The following is a 16223-nucleotide window of genomic DNA, read 5'->3' as shown; positions in this document are numbered from 1 at the left end:
CAGCAAGCGATGGTGGGGGAGATTGAAGCGCTCCTGCATCTTGGCGAGTGCCCCCGAAGCAGTACTGGAATTTCTACAATGTTTGGCCACTCGTCGCACCTTCAACAGAAGATCGGCCACGCCTGGGTATGTCCTCAGGAACCGCTGAACTACTAGGTTCATCACATGCGCCAGGCAAGGGATGTGTGTCAGCTTAGCCAACCTTAAAGCGCGAATGAGATTACTCCCATTATCACAAACAACCATGCCCGGTTTCAGGTCCAGCGGTGCCAGCCACAAATCCGTCTGTTCCTTTATTCCCCTCCAAATTTCCTCCCCTGTGTGCTGCTTATCCCCAAAGCAGATCAGCTTCAGCAACGCTTGCTGACGCATGCCAACAGCTGTGCTGCACTGCTTCCACGATCCTACTGCTGCTGGGTTAGCGTTTCCGGATGAGGTACAGCTTTGAGATGCGTTGGAGGAGAAGGAGTCAGAGAGGTAGGTGCTGCTGTTGTTATCCAGTGGGAGGGACGGCGGTGCAGCTGTTTGCGGCGTGGGCAACACCCGCACCGTAGCAGGTGAGGAATCGCTGCCAGGCTCCACAAGGTTCACCCAGTGCGCGGTAAGGGAGATGTATCGACCCTGGCCGAATGCACTCGTCCAGGTGTCAGTGGTGAGGTGAACCTTGCAGGCAACGGCATTCTTCAAGCTTCGGGTTATTTTGCTGACCACGTGCTCATGCAACTCAGGCACTGCAGAGCATGCAAAGTGGTAGCGGCTGGGAACCACGTAACGTGGGATGGCCACTGACATCATGCCCTTGAAGCTGTTTGTCTCCACCACTCGATATGGCAGCATTTCGCAGGCCAGAAGCTTGGCTATGCTGGCTGTTAGTGCCACGGCCCGGGGGTCATTTGCTGGCAATTTCCTCTTGCGCTCAAGCATCTCCGAGACAGACAACTGAACCGTAGGGCTGCACACTGAACGGCTGTTGGTTGTTGTGTTTGATGACTGGGAGACCTCAAGAGCACTATTCCGGAAAGTGACAGTGTCAGCGTCATCTGATGTTTGTGAATGTTGTTGTGAACCACACAATGGCTGGGCTACTGCTGCTGCTGAGGAGGGTCTGGTGGTGAGTCTGGTGACCCCAAGGGAGGCAGTGTTGCTGGTACCCTGTCCTGGCGGCCACAGAGTGGGATGTTTGGATACCATGTGGCGGGGCATGCTGGTGGTGGAGAGGTTGTTAATATGTTTCCCCCTGCTCAGGCGGGTCTTGCACACCTTGCAAATCACCATGGTACCATCCTCACTGCAGTCTTCAAAGAAAGCCCAGACTTTGGAGCACCTGCCTTGCTGGGGATTTATGTTTGCGCCTCTTTTGCGTCTCACTTGAACTTCCACGCTTGTGGTGCCTGAAATTTCGCGTCGCCTATCTTGTGGCACAAGGCGAACTCGTGCGGCAGTGGGTTCTTCAACAGACTCATCTGTGCTGCTACGACGGCGATGTTCTCCTTCACATACAAAATCTGGGTCTATGTCCACATTGTCCATACCCTCCTCATCTTCCATCTCCTCAAACTCGTCATATGTGATTGTGGGCCGCCGCCGTGGAGTAGAGCTCCCCACAACAACCTCTGCGCAGCACACTCCAACGTCGTCTTCAAGATCTTCTCGGCCGACCTCCTGCAATTGAAACCCCTCCTGCCCAACTTGCTCTGGGATTTGGGTTTCAAAGTCCTCCTCGGACTCGCCTTGCATTTCAGTGCGCGGTGCATTTCCCACACTAAATGGTTGTGAATCCGGGCACAAAATTTCTGGCTGTTCCATTGACCTTTGAAAGGTGGAAGTTTGTTGGGCTGGGAATAGCTCCTGCGAATACCCCATTGTGTCCTGAGGAAATTCTTCGGACTGGTTATTTGGCAGTTGTGTGCGTGGTGTCGCTGCCGGTTGTGTCAGCTTTGTGCCCACTGGCTCCTTGTAACTGGCTGAGTACTCGGACCTCGTGCGTGATGTGCTGGTGCTGCTTAACCCACTGCTGGACGCTTGAGAGATCATCCAATTAATTATCTGGTCCTGTTCTTTTGGATTTGTGAGGGTTGATTTCCTGGACAACATGGGTGGTATTGAGTGGGTTTTCTTCGGTGCTCCACTGTGGCCTGTACGTGAACCGTCAGGGGAAACACCTCTTCCCTTGCCCCTCCCTCTTTCACAGGATTTCTTCTTCATTTCACTTATCCTTAAAGTACACGCTGACTGGCAGCAGTACAGTGGCAGTACAGATATGCTACACAGTGGCGGGTGAGCGGTGTACTACTATTCCCAGCAGCAACACAGAGCACAATGCTATACAGTGGTGGGTGAGCGGTGTACTACTATTCCCAGCAGCGACACAGAGCACAATGCTATACAGTGGTGGGTGAGCGGTGTACTACTGTTCCCAGCAGCGACACAGAGCACAATGCTATACAGTGGTGGGTGAGCGGTGTACTACTGTTCCCAGCAGAGACACAGAGTGGCAGTAAACACAATGCTATACAGTGGTGGGTGAGCGGTGTACTACTGTTCCCAGCAGCGACACAGAGCACAATGCTATACAGTGGTGGGTGAGTGGTGTACTACTGTTCCCAGCAGCGACACAGAGCACAATGCTATACAGTGGTGGGTGAGCGGTGTACTACTGTTCCCAGCAGAGATACAGAGTGGCAGTAAACACAATGCTATATAGTGTGGGTGAGCGGTGTACTACTATTCCCAGCAGCGACACAGAGCACAATGCTATACAGGGTGAGCGGTGTACTACTGTTCCCAGCAGACACACAGAGTGGCAGTAAACACAATGCTATATAGTGTGGGTGAGCGGTGTACTACTATTCCCAGCAGCGACACAGAGCACAATGCTGTACAGGGTGAGCGGTGTACTACTGTTCCCAGCAGACACACAGAGTGGCAGTAAACACAATGCTATATAGTGTGGCTGAGCGGTGTACTACTATTCCCAGCAGCGACACAGAGCACAATGCTATACAGGGTGAGCGGTGCACTACTGTTCCCAGCAGACACACAGAGTGGCAGTAATCACAATGCTATATAGTGTGGGTGAGCGGTGTACTACTATTCCCATCAGCGACACAGAGCACAATGCTATACAGGGTGAGCGGTGCACTACTGTTCCCAGCAGACACACAGAGTGGCAGTAAACACAATGCTATATAGTGTGGGTGAGCGGTGTACTACTATTCCCAGCAGCGACACAATGACCGGGGGACCCTGGCTAGCCTGGCTGGAGAGAGAACTACCCTGCCTGCCTACTCAAAGCTAAACCCACAGACAAATGGCGGAGAAATGACGTGGATCGGGTATTTATTTACCCGAACCACGTGACACTTTCGGCCAATCAGAGCGCGTTCGGGTCCGAACCACATGACCCGTTCGGCCAATCACAGCGCTAGCCGAACGTTCGGGTAACGTTCGGCCATGCGCTCTTAGTTCGGCCATATGGCCGAACAGTTTGGCCGAACACCATCAGGTGTTCGGCCGAACTCGAACATCACCCGAACAGGGTGATGTTCTGCAGAACCCAAACAGTGGCGAACACTGTTCGCCCAACACTACTATAGGCACAGATGTCCTCCCACCCTAGACTCCGCCCTCCATGCATGCAGGCCCAGACTCACATCACAGGCTCCTATAGGCACAGATATCCTCACACCCTAGACTCCGCCCTCCATGCATGCAGGCCCGGACTCACATCACAGGCTCCTATAGGCACAGATGTCCTCACACCCTAGACTCCGCCCTCCATGCATGCAGGCCCAGACTCACATCACAGGCTCCTATAGGCACAGATATCCTCACACCCTAGACTCCGCCCTCCATGCATGCAGGCCCAGACTCACATCACAGGCTCCTATAGGCACAGATGTCCTCACACCCTGGACTCCGCCCTCCATGCATGCAGGCCCGGACTCACATCACAGGCTCCTATAGGCACAGATATCCTCACACCCTAGACTCCGCCCTCCATGCATGCAGGCCCGGACTCACATCACAGGCTCCTATAGGCACAGATGTCCTCACACCCTAGACTCCGCCCTCCATGCATGCAGGCCCAGACTCACATCACAGGCTCCTATAGGCACAGATATCCTCACACCCTAGACTCCGCCCTCCATGCATGCAGGCCCAGACTCACATCACAGGCTCCTATAGGCACAGATGTCCTCACACCCTGGACTCCGCCCTCCATGCATGCAGGCCCGGACTCACATCACAGGCTCCTATAGGCACAGATGTCCTCACACCCTAGACTCCGCCCTCCATGCATGCAGGCCCGGACTCACATCACAGGCTCCTATAGGCACAGATGTCCTCACACCCTGGACTCCGCCCTCCATGCATGCAGGCCCGGACTCACATCACAGGCTCCTATAGGCACAGATGTCCTCACACCCTAGACTCCGCCCTCCATGCATGCAGGTCCGGACTCACATCACAGGCTCCTATAGGCACAGATGTCCTCACACCCTAGACTCCACCCTCCATGCATGCAGGCCTGGACTCACATCACAGGAGCCTATAGGCACAGATGTCCTCACACCCTAGACTCCGCCCTCCATGCATGCAGGCCCGGACTCACATCACAGGAGCCTATAGGCACAGATGTCCTGGCACCCTAGACTCCGCCCTCCATGCATGCAGGCCAGGATTTACATCACAGGAGCCTATAGGCACAGATGTCCTCACACCCTAGACTCCGCCCTCCATGAACCTACAAACACTGCCGAACTGCACCGCAAGTGTGCTGGCTGGCCCAGCTGTCACTCCTACCTTACTTTCCTTGCCCCGGCGTAGGTAGCTACAGGTGCCCCTTAGTATTAGGTAGCAAGAGCTATCCTCTGTATTAGGTAGCTAGAGGTGCCCCTTAGTATTAGGTAGCTAGAGGTCTCCTCAAGTGGAGGGAGATCCGGTCAATGTATTGCCAAGCCCTGAGTGAGTAACCTCTCATTTACACTCCGCTCGGGAATCTGTATAGGTAAGGCAGGAGGGAGGAACTTGGGGAGGAGAGTGAGCCACCTTTCCATCATCAGGCGCCTATAGGCACAGGCCTACAGTGCCTTATGGTAAATCCGGCCCTGGATCATCTATATGTGTCTCATGCACAATACATGGAAGTGTAATAATCTGTTATTACTCAGCAGTGCATTACACAGAGCTCTGGTGTGATGATGATGATGCAGCATGCTGAACCTTCAATCAGGGTTGACCAGCACCCCAATGGGGACAAGGCGTGTGCTCAGCTGAAATGGTCCTGTAACCCAACAGGGCCTAAGCATAAAAACAACTGATAACCGGCTGGCTGTGGCTGCCTCTCTGTCTTTTATGCAATAAATTGCTTGAAATACATCTACTTGGGGCACTTGCTTCCATGCTGTCAATTCATGCTGTGTGACATTTCTCTGCTAGTCAGTGTCAGAAGTTTTTCTGCCATTCATGTTGTCACAAGACAAACTATCAATACGTAGCAATCACACAACATTCAATTTCTGAGTATGGAAAAAAAATAGTTCTGCTTATGGACATTATTTGCCTGGAGTTTGTATGTTGTCTCTGTGTCTGCATGGGTTTATTCCGGAGACTGCAGTTTCCTCCCAGACCCACATCCCATTAACATGCACAGATAGGTTATTTGTTCTCTTCGCTCCTACAAATAATAACAAACAGTGTCGGACTTGTAGGTGGAAAAGCTGAGGAAATCCACCTGATTGCCAAGCAGCAGTAACTTGCTTAATATGTCATGGGGAGTCACAGACCATAGTGGGAGGTTCATCAAGCCTCCAATGCAGTCATGTCCATACACATACAATCTGATCTGGACTCAACCCTTATAGGAAAAAGGTTTCTAAATGTATTTCCATATTCAAGTGGTTATTCAGCAAAACAGAAAGTACAATGATTTGGGCTACATGTCCTTTGTCAAGTGCTTTAAAGGGCATGTAGCCCGAAATGTTGTGCTTTTTGTTTTGCTTTATAACCGCCTGAATATGGAAATACATTTACAAAAACATTTCTGATAAGGGTTGAGTCCAGATTGGATTGTATGTGTATGGACACATCCCAGTCCAGACAGTTTCTCCATAAATTCTGCCTCTTCCTCCCAGTCTGGATTAAGAAACTGACACTTCCTGTAACTATAGAGCCACATCCATATGCCGGTGTAATGTCTGATTACGCTGCCTCAATGCTGCCCTCCATGGCAGACATGCGCAGACATGACTTCCTCATTCCACAGAGAGAAGGCAGTAGTGATGGGAATTCCGGCTCTTCTCGGAGAATCGGCTCTTCTGAATCGGCTCCCAGTAAAGAGCCGGCTCTTACGGCTCTCAATCGGCTCTTCATTAAATATCACTGGACACCACTCAGAATCGGAATAAAAGCCCCGCCCCCGTCTCCATGACCACTCCAGACTGCTTCGCTGACTGCCCCAATCCCTCCTGCTACTGCTCTGCTCTGCCCCATACACTCCTACAAGCTGCAACTACAGGACTACATCTCCCAGCATGCCTCAGCGCCCTTTATTACACAGCAAATCAGAGCTGTGTGGGGCGGCTGAGGCATCGGCTCTTTAAAAACTGAGAGCCGGCTCTTGTCGTTCACAGCAAAGAGCCGGCTCTTAGAGCCGGCTCGTTCGCGAACGACCCATCACTAGAAGGCAGCACAATCAGACATAGCACAGCTCAGACTGTGCTTCTGCAGAGCTGCCCTCCAATGGTAATTAATCTGCAGCACTTCCGTGCTGTGAATGGGGTCTATTGTAATGCGCTGAAGGTGGCTGATTGCAGCAGAAGATTACTGACAGGAGGACAGGACATTAGGGCAGACAGCAGTCAGAAGTGCTTGATTTAGAATACTGAGACTGTAATCCAATCAGCCGTCTATTTGCTGTTCCGTTTCCACAGTAATACAGTCACTTTTTCTTTTAACACGAGAGACCTGTTTTATGTTAGATAACTGCCAGGAGCAAAGACCCTTTTTATTTGGGCTTTATTATCCTTATTTAGTATTTATTTATTTTAACAGGAAGCACAATACAGGAAGCACAATGCCTCCAGCCTGTGGAGCTCTGGGGCAGCTTAAAAATACTGCATCTGCGCATGTGCTAAGAAATGTCACATGATGCAGTGTAATTCTAGACGATGTTGCTACTGAGCATGCGCAGCAGCATAATCCTTAGGGCAGCGTAATCAGACACAACACCGGCTCTAAATCTCCAGTCTGGGGACTAATAATAATGGCTGGATGCGGCAGGGGTAATTACCCATAATGCCGCTGTCCACCCTGCGTTTCAATGAGCTTGCAAGCGTCCTATTGGTCGCATTGCAAGCCTCACTATGGCACACTTCCAGCTTCCAGCTTGAAGGAGGAAGTGCGCTATAGCGAGGCTTGCAACGCGACCAATAGGACGCGAGACAGCGGCATTATGGGTAATTAACCCCGTCGCATCCAGCTGCACACCTGCCGCAATTAAAGCTCATTTGAATCACGAGTAACCGATGTGGTTACTCCAGAGGCGTATCTAGAGGGGTGCAGGCATGGCTTGTGCCATGGGCGCCACAACACCATGGGCGCCATGGCTGCCTCCTCCTCCCTCATGCTTCACCACCGTACTGAAGGATGCCTCTCAGGCGTTTGTATTATAGTGGGGGATATCTTTCATTACCTATACTGGGGGGGTCTACTTATACTGGGGACACCTGCCAAATCTATCCTGGGGGGTTACTTATACTGAGGGGAACCTCTCATTACCTATACTGAGGGACTACTTATACTGGGGGGATACCTCTTACCACTTATGCTAAAGAAGGCTACTTATACTGGGGAGACATCTCTAACTACATATACTGGGAGAGTAACTTAAACATGGGTCTACTTATACTGGGTGAACTACCTCGGGCTACCTATACTAGGGTGCTACCTCTGGTTATTTTTACTTGGGGGTTAACTTTAGCAACCTATAGTGGGGAGCAGGGCCGAGCCTGGGCGGGTGCTGCGGGTGCAAGGCACCCAGGCGCCTGCCTCCGAGAGGCGCCGCCCGGCCGCCGCTCTCCCCCTGTGGCCGCCGCTTGCTCGCTCCCTCCCTCCCTCTAGCCGCCGGCGCCGCGTCAGACCTCGATCAGGCGGGCGGGCGCTAGGACCTAGCACGCCGCACTGACATGCGGAAGTGACATCACTTCCGCATATAGAGCGGGTGCACCTGGCGCCTTCTTACTGGTCGGGTCGCCCGCTGATTGAGGTCTGAAGCTGCTGCAAGGTGAGGAGGGAGCGGCGGCGGCAGAGGCAGCAGCGGCGGGAGGGGAGGGTTGGGTGCGCTCCTGTCACTACCTAAACGGGGACCCTATACCCCCTGGCTACCTATCCTGGGCACATATTACCCCCTGGCTACCTATCCTGGGCACATATTACCCCCTGGCTACCTATCCTGGGCACATATTACCCCCTGGCTACCTATCCTGGGCACATATTACCCTCTGGCTACCTATCCTGGGCACATATTACCCCCTGGCTACCTATCCTGGGCACATATTACCCTCTGGCTACCTATCCTGGGCACATATTACCCCCTGGCTACCTATCCTGGGCACATATTACCCCCTGACTACCTATCCTGGGCACATATTACCCCCTGGCTACCTATCCTGGGCACATATTACCCCCTGGCTACCTATCCTGGGCACATATTACCCCCTGGCTACCTATCCTGGGCACATATTACCCTCTGGCTACCTATCCTGGGCACATATTACCCCCTGGCTACCTATCCTGGGCACATATTACCCCCTGGCTACCTATCCTGGGCACATAATACCCCCTGGCTACCTATCCTGGGCACATAATACCCCCTGGCTACCTATCCTGGGCACATAATACCCCCTGGCTACCTATCCCGGGCACATATGCCCCCTGGCTACCTATCCCGGGCACATATGCCCCCTGGCTACCTATCCCGGGCACATATACCCCCTGGCTACCTATCCTGGGCACATATACCCCCTGGCTACCTATCCTGGGCACATATACCCCCTGGCTACCTATCCTGGGCACATATACCCCCTGGCTACCTATCCTGGGCACATATACCCCCTGGCTACCTATCCTGGGCACATATACCCCCTGGCTACCTATCCTGGGCACATATACCCCCTGGCTACCTATCCTGGGCACATATACCCCCTGGCTACCTATCCTGGGCACATATACCCCCTGGCTACCTATCCTGGGCACATATACCCCCTGGCTACCTATCCTGGGCACATATACTCCCTGGCTACCTATCCTGGGCACATATACCCCCTGGCTACCTATCCTGGGCACATATTACCCCCTGGCTACCTATCCTGGGCACATATTACCCCCTGGCTACCTATCCTGGGCACATATTACCCCCTGGCATCCTATCCTGGGCACATATTACCCCCTGGCTACCTATCCTGGGCACATATTACCCCCTGGCTACCTATCCTGGGCACATATTACCCTCTGGCTACCTATCCTGGGCACATATTACCCTCTGGCTACCTATCCTGGGCACATATTACCCCCTGGCTACCTATCCTGGGCACATATTACCCCCTGACTACCTATCCTGGGCACATAATACCCCCTGGCTACCTATCCTGGGCACATAATACCCCCTGGCTACCTATCCTGGGCACATAATACCCCCTGGCTACCTATCCTGGGCACATAATACCCCCTGGCTACCTATCCTGGGCACATAATACCCCCTGGCTACCTATCCTGGGCACATAATACCCCCTGGCTACCTATCCTGGGCACATAATACCCCCTGGCTACCTATCCTGGGCACATAATACCCCCTGGCTACCTATCCTGGGCACATAATACCCCCTGGCTACCTATCCTGGGCACATATTACCCTCTGGCTACCTATCCTGGGCACATATTACCCCCTGGCTACCTATCCTGGGCACATATTACCCCCTGGCTACCTATCCTGGGCACATATTACCCCCTGACTACCTATCCTGGGCACATAATACCCCCTGGCTACCTATCCTGGGCACATAATACCCCCTGGCTACCTATCCTGGGCACATAATACCCCCTGGCTACCTATCCTGGGCACATAATACCCCCTGGCTACCTATCCCGGGCACATATACCCCCTGGCTACCTATCCCGGGCACATATACCCCCTGGCTACCTATCCCGGGCACATATACCCCCTGGCTACCTATCCCGGGCACATATACCCCCTGGCTACATATCCTGGGGACACTGGCTGTTTGTCATTATGTGCATTTGCTGGTGAAAAGCAGTCTCTTGTTATGTGCATTTGCTGGTGAAAAGCAGTCTCTTGTTATGTGCATTTGCTGGTGAAAAGCAATCTCTTGTTATGTGCATTTGCTGGTGAAAAGCAGTCTCTTGTTATGTGCATTTGCTGGTGAAAAGCAATCTCTTGTTATGTGCATTTGCTGGTGAAAAGCAGTCTCTTGTTATGTGCATTTGCTGGTGAAAAGCAGTCTCTTGTTATGTGCATTTGCTGGTGAAAAGCAGTCTCTTGTTATGTGCATTTGCTGGTGAAAAGCAGTCTCTTGTTATGTGCATTTGCTGGTGAAAAGCAGTCTCTTGTTATGTGCATTTGCTGGTGAAAAGCAGTCTCTTGTTATGTGCATTTGCTGGTGAAAAGCAGTCTCTTGTTATGTGCATTTGCTGGTGAAAAGCAGTCTCTTGTTATGTGCATTTACATGGGGAAAAGCTGTCTCTCGTTATGTGCATTTACATGGGGAAAAGCTGTCTCTTATGTGCATTTAGTGGGGAATTTTTGTCAGTAAAAATAATCTTTTGTCAGTAAATTTTTAGGTATTTGTCAGTAAAAAATAACGTGAAAGGTTGGCAACACTGGCAGGCTGTATGGCGCAACGGGAAAGATACAGGCAGCCCACCTTGGGCTTGGCAGGGGGGAGGAGCCGACGTCAGCGAGCGAGAGTAGGGTGGCCGCAGGCAGCCATAAATACGCAGTGTGTGACTGCGTCGCACTCAGGGCCGGATTTGGGGAAAGGCCCCCAAGGCACGTTCCTAGGGCGCCAGAATTCAGCATAGTTAGAGGGGCGGGCGGAGACAGGTTGATTGCACCTGTCACCAGGAATTGCTCAGTATGTCCGCAGTTGCATTCGCCCCTTCACTGGCCTGAGGCGAGCCTGCAGCAGTAATCCAGAGACCAGGCTTAGCAGACGGGCTGCTCATTTTAGAAGTGAGGCTGTTAGCGGCTGCCCTGGCGCCCCCTCCCCTCCGAGCGGCTGCGGGAACTCACCTCACTCCAGACTTCCAGCGCCGAAGCTTCCTCTGCCAGCCGCCGCTATGCATCTCTATCTCCTGCTGTCGATCCCCGCCATGTGACTCGCTGGCACATTACCGGCGAGTCACATGGCGGGGATCGACAGCAGAAGATAGAGATGCATAGCGGCGGCTGGGCGATGTCCGGACTGTACTTCGGCACAGGCGGGGTAGACTATTCTGATCCTCTCCATGCACACTCTATGTTCTTCCTCCTCCAGCAGGACTTCTCGGCTCTCCGCCCCTTTCCTTGCCATCGTGGTAGTAGAGAGGAGTAGACCTAATACTGCCTGCACGGAGAGGTAAATATATGCCTGTGCAGAGGGGGAGGGAGAATAGGGTCTGGGCTGAAAGGTAATTGAGAGTGAGACCGGAGTGTACAGTATCTGATCTTAATCAGCATTCACACTGTGCACGTGTAATCATGCTGCAAACTTTCTTCCTCCTCAGTTTGTGTAGAACAGCAAGCAGCATCAGGAACGTGTGAGGCTGAGTGCACTGACAGGCTGCTCTGCAGTACGGATCTTCTGTCTGCCTGGGTTTTATTGCTGCACTTTGAAACTTCCTCACAGGAGACAAGGCAATGTTTGGGGGGAGAGAACACTGGGGGAGGGTGCAGTGCAGGCTGTGCTATGTGTGGGGTGTTGGGGGAATGATTATGGCAAATACTGGTAATATACTGTAACTATGGCTGTCATAAAAGTTGTACTATAGCACTATCCACCCTCTCTCTTCTCTCCCTCTGGGCTAGCTCTCCTGTCCATCACTCTCACTATTTCTATGCCCACTGTTCTGTCTCACTTTATCTGCCAATCCTCTCTATGTTGCTTTCTCTATCCATTCTCTCTTTCATGCTTTGTCCGCTCTCTCTATCTGTAAACTTCTGCCAACGTATATAAAGTGTACCCAAAACAGGTACAAAATTAGATCTTTACCTAAAGAGAGGGAAGCCTCAGGATCATAAGACTTCCCTCATTGCTCTGATGCCCCCCCTTGCTGAGCGTGGCCCCCTGGAAGATTGGTGAGGCATTGTCTCAGGGCCACACATCTCTTCCATCAGCCACTCGCGCATGTGCAGTAGTGTTACTGCGCATGCATGGCCATGCTCATAACAGGAGGAGCGCAGCCCCTATGTAGAGGGGGGTCACACTGATTAGAGGGGGGCATGGGAGCACAGAGGGAAGCCTCAATAGAATACTGAGGCTTCCCTCTCTTTAGGTAAATATCTCTTTACACCTGAGCTTAGGCTTGGGTTCCCTTTAATAATGCTGATATTATCTGCAGTACTTCTTATAGTACATAGTCATGTCACTGACTGTCCTCAGAGGAGCTCACACTCTAATCCCACCATAGTCATAGTCTAATGTCCTACCATATTATTATTATGTATTTATATAGCACTGACATCTTCTGCAGCACTTTACAGAGTACATAGTCATGTCACTGACTGTCCTCAGAGGAGCTCACACTCTAATCCTACCATAGTCATAGTCTAATGTCCTACCATATTATTATTATGTATTTATATAGCACTGACATCTTCTGCAGCACATTACAGAGTACATAGTCATGTCACTGACTGTCCTCAGAGGAGCTCACACTCTAATCCCACCATAGTCATAGTCTAATGTCCTACCATATTATTATTATGTATTTATATAGCACTGACATCTTCTGCAGCACATTACAGAGTACATAGTCATGTCACTGACTGTCCTCAGAGGAGCTCACACTCTAATCCCACCATAGTCATAGTCTAATGTCCTACCATATTATTATTATGTATTTATATAGCACTGACATCTTCTGCAGCACATTACAGAGTACATAGTCATGTCACTGACTCTCCTCAGGGGAGCTCACACTCTAATCCTGCCATAGTCATAGTCTAATGTCCTACCATATTATTATTATGTATTTATATAGCACTGACATCTCCTGCAGCACATTACAGAGTACATAGTCATGTCATTTACTGTCCTCAGAGGAGCTCACACTCTAATCCCACCATAGTCATAGTCTAATGTCCTACCATATTATTATTATGTATTTATACAGCACTGACATCTCCTGCAGCACATTACAGAGTACATAGTCATGTCACTGACTGTCCTCAGAGGAGCTAACACTCTAATCCTACCATAGTCATAGTCTAATGTCCTACCATATTATTATTATGTATTTATATAGCACTGACATCTTCTGCAGCACTGTACAGAGTACATAGTCATGTCACTGACTGTCCTCAGAGGAGCTCACAATCTAATCCTACCATAGTCACAGTCTAATGGCCTTCCGTATTATTATGTATTTGAATAGTAATGATATAATCGGCAGCACTTTAAAGAGCACATAGTTATGTCTCCAGCTACTTGTCGTCAGAGGAGCTCAAAATGTTATCCCTACCACAGTCAGTTGTGTGGGGGGACCAATTAACTTCACTTTTTCGGGGCTTTAGAAGGTAAATACATATGGCACAGCCTGCTATGTGCTATAATCAAGCACATGTACAGGCTTCATTTAGATGTGTGGTTTTTTTTTTGGGGGGGGGGGGGGGGGGGCGGCTTTTGATAGCAGGCCTAGGGTGTTGAAAAGTAGAAATCCGGCCCTGAGTAGACCTAATACTGCCTGCACGGAGAGGTAAATATATGCCTGTGCAGAGGGGGAGGGAGAATAGGGTCTGGGCTGAAAGGTAATTGAGAGTGAGACCGGAGTGTACAGTATCTGATCTTAATCAGCATTCACACTGTGCACGTGTAATCATGCTGCAAACTTTCTTCCTCCTCAGTTTGTGTAGAACAGCAAGCAGCATCAGGAACGTGTGAGGCTGAGTGCACTGACAGGCTGCTCTGCAGTACGGATCTTCTGTCTGCCTGGGTTTTATTGCTGCACTTTGAAACTTCCTCACAGGAGACAAGGCAATGTTTGGGGGGAGAGAACACTGGGGGAGGGTGCAGTGCAGGCTGTGCTATGTGTGGGGTGTTGGGGGAATGATTATGGCAAATACTGGTAATATACTGTAACTATGGCTGTCATAAAAGTTGTACTATAGCACTATCCACCCTCTCTCTTCTCTCCCTCTGGGCTAGCTCTCCTGTCCATCACTCTCACTATTTCTATGCCCACTGTTCTGTCTCACTTTATCTGCCAATCCTCTCTATGTTGCTTTCTCTATCCATTCTCTCTTTCATGCTTTGTCCGCTCTCTCTATCTGTAAACTTCTGCCAACGTATATAAAGTGTACCCAAAACAGGTACAAAATTAGATCTTTACCTAAAGAGAGGGAAGCCTCAGGATCATAAGACTTCCCTCATTGCTCTGATGCCCCCCCTTGCTGAGCGTGGCCCCCTGGAAGATTGGTGAGGCATTGTCTCAGGGCCACACATCTCTTCCATCAGCCACTCGCGCATGTGCAGTAGTGTTACTGCGCATGCATGGCCATGCTCATAACAGGAGGAGCGCAGCCCCTATGTAGAGGGGGGTCACACTGATTAGAGGGGGGCATGGGAGCACAGAGGGAAGCCTCAATAGAATACTGAGGCTTCCCTCTCTTTAGGTAAATATCTCTTTACACCTGAGCTTAGGCTTGGGTTCCCTTTAATAATGCTGATATTATCTGCAGTACTTCTTATAGTACATAGTCATGTCACTGACTGTCCTCAGAGGAGCTCACACTCTAATCCCACCATAGTCATAGTCTAATGTCCTACCATATTATTATTATGTATTTATATAGCACTGACATCTTCTGCAGCACTTTACAGAGTACATAGTCATGTCACTGACTGTCCTCAGAGGAGCTCACACTCTAATCCTACCATAGTCATAGTCTAATGTCCTACCATATTATTATTATGTATTTATATAGCACTGACATCTTCTGCAGCACATTACAGAGTACATAGTCATGTCACTGACTGTCCTCAGAGGAGCTCACACTCTAATCCCACCATAGTCATAGTCTAATGTCCTACCATATTATTATTATGTATTTATATAGCACTGACATCTTCTGCAGCACATTACAGAGTACATAGTCATGTCACTGACTGTCCTCAGAGGAGCTCACACTCTAATCCCACCATAGTCATAGTCTAATGTCCTACCATATTATTATTATGTATTTATATAGCACTGACATCTTCTGCAGCACATTACAGAGTACATAGTCATGTCACTGACTCTCCTCAGGGGAGCTCACACTCTAATCCTGCCATAGTCATAGTCTAATGTCCTACCATATTATTATTATGTATTTATATAGCACTGACATCTCCTGCAGCACATTACAGAGTACATAGTCATGTCATTTACTGTCCTCAGAGGAGCTCACACTCTAATCCCACCATAGTCATAGTCTAATGTCCTACCATATTATTATTATGTATTTATACAGCACTGACATCTCCTGCAGCACATTACAGAGTACATAGTCATGTCACTGACTGTCCTCAGAGGAGCTAACACTCTAATCCTACCATAGTCATAGTCTAATGTCCTACCATATTATTATTATGTATTTATATAGCACTGACATCTTCTGCAGCACTGTACAGAGTACATAGTCATGTCACTGACTGTCCTCAGAGGAGCTCACAATCTAATCCTACCATAGTCACAGTCTAATGGCCTTCCGTATTATTATGTATTTGAATAGTAATGATATAATCGGCAGCACTTTAAAGAGCACATAGTTATGTCTCCAGCTACTTGTCGTCAGAGGAGCTCAAAATGTTATCCCTACCACAGTCAGTTGTGTGGGGGGACCAATTAACTTCACTTTTTCGGGGCTTTAGAAGGTAAATACATATGGCACAGCCTGCTATGTGCTATAATCAAGCACATGTACAGGCTTCATTTAGATGTGTGGTTTTTTTTTTTTGGGGGGG

The sequence above is a fragment of the Hyperolius riggenbachi genome, chromosome 10 (assembly GCF_040937935.1).
Source record: "Hyperolius riggenbachi isolate aHypRig1 chromosome 10, aHypRig1.pri, whole genome shotgun sequence".
NCBI classification, from domain to species: Eukaryota; Metazoa; Chordata; class Amphibia; order Anura; family Hyperoliidae; genus Hyperolius; species Hyperolius riggenbachi.
Note: the sequence above shows the minus strand (reverse complement) of the source record.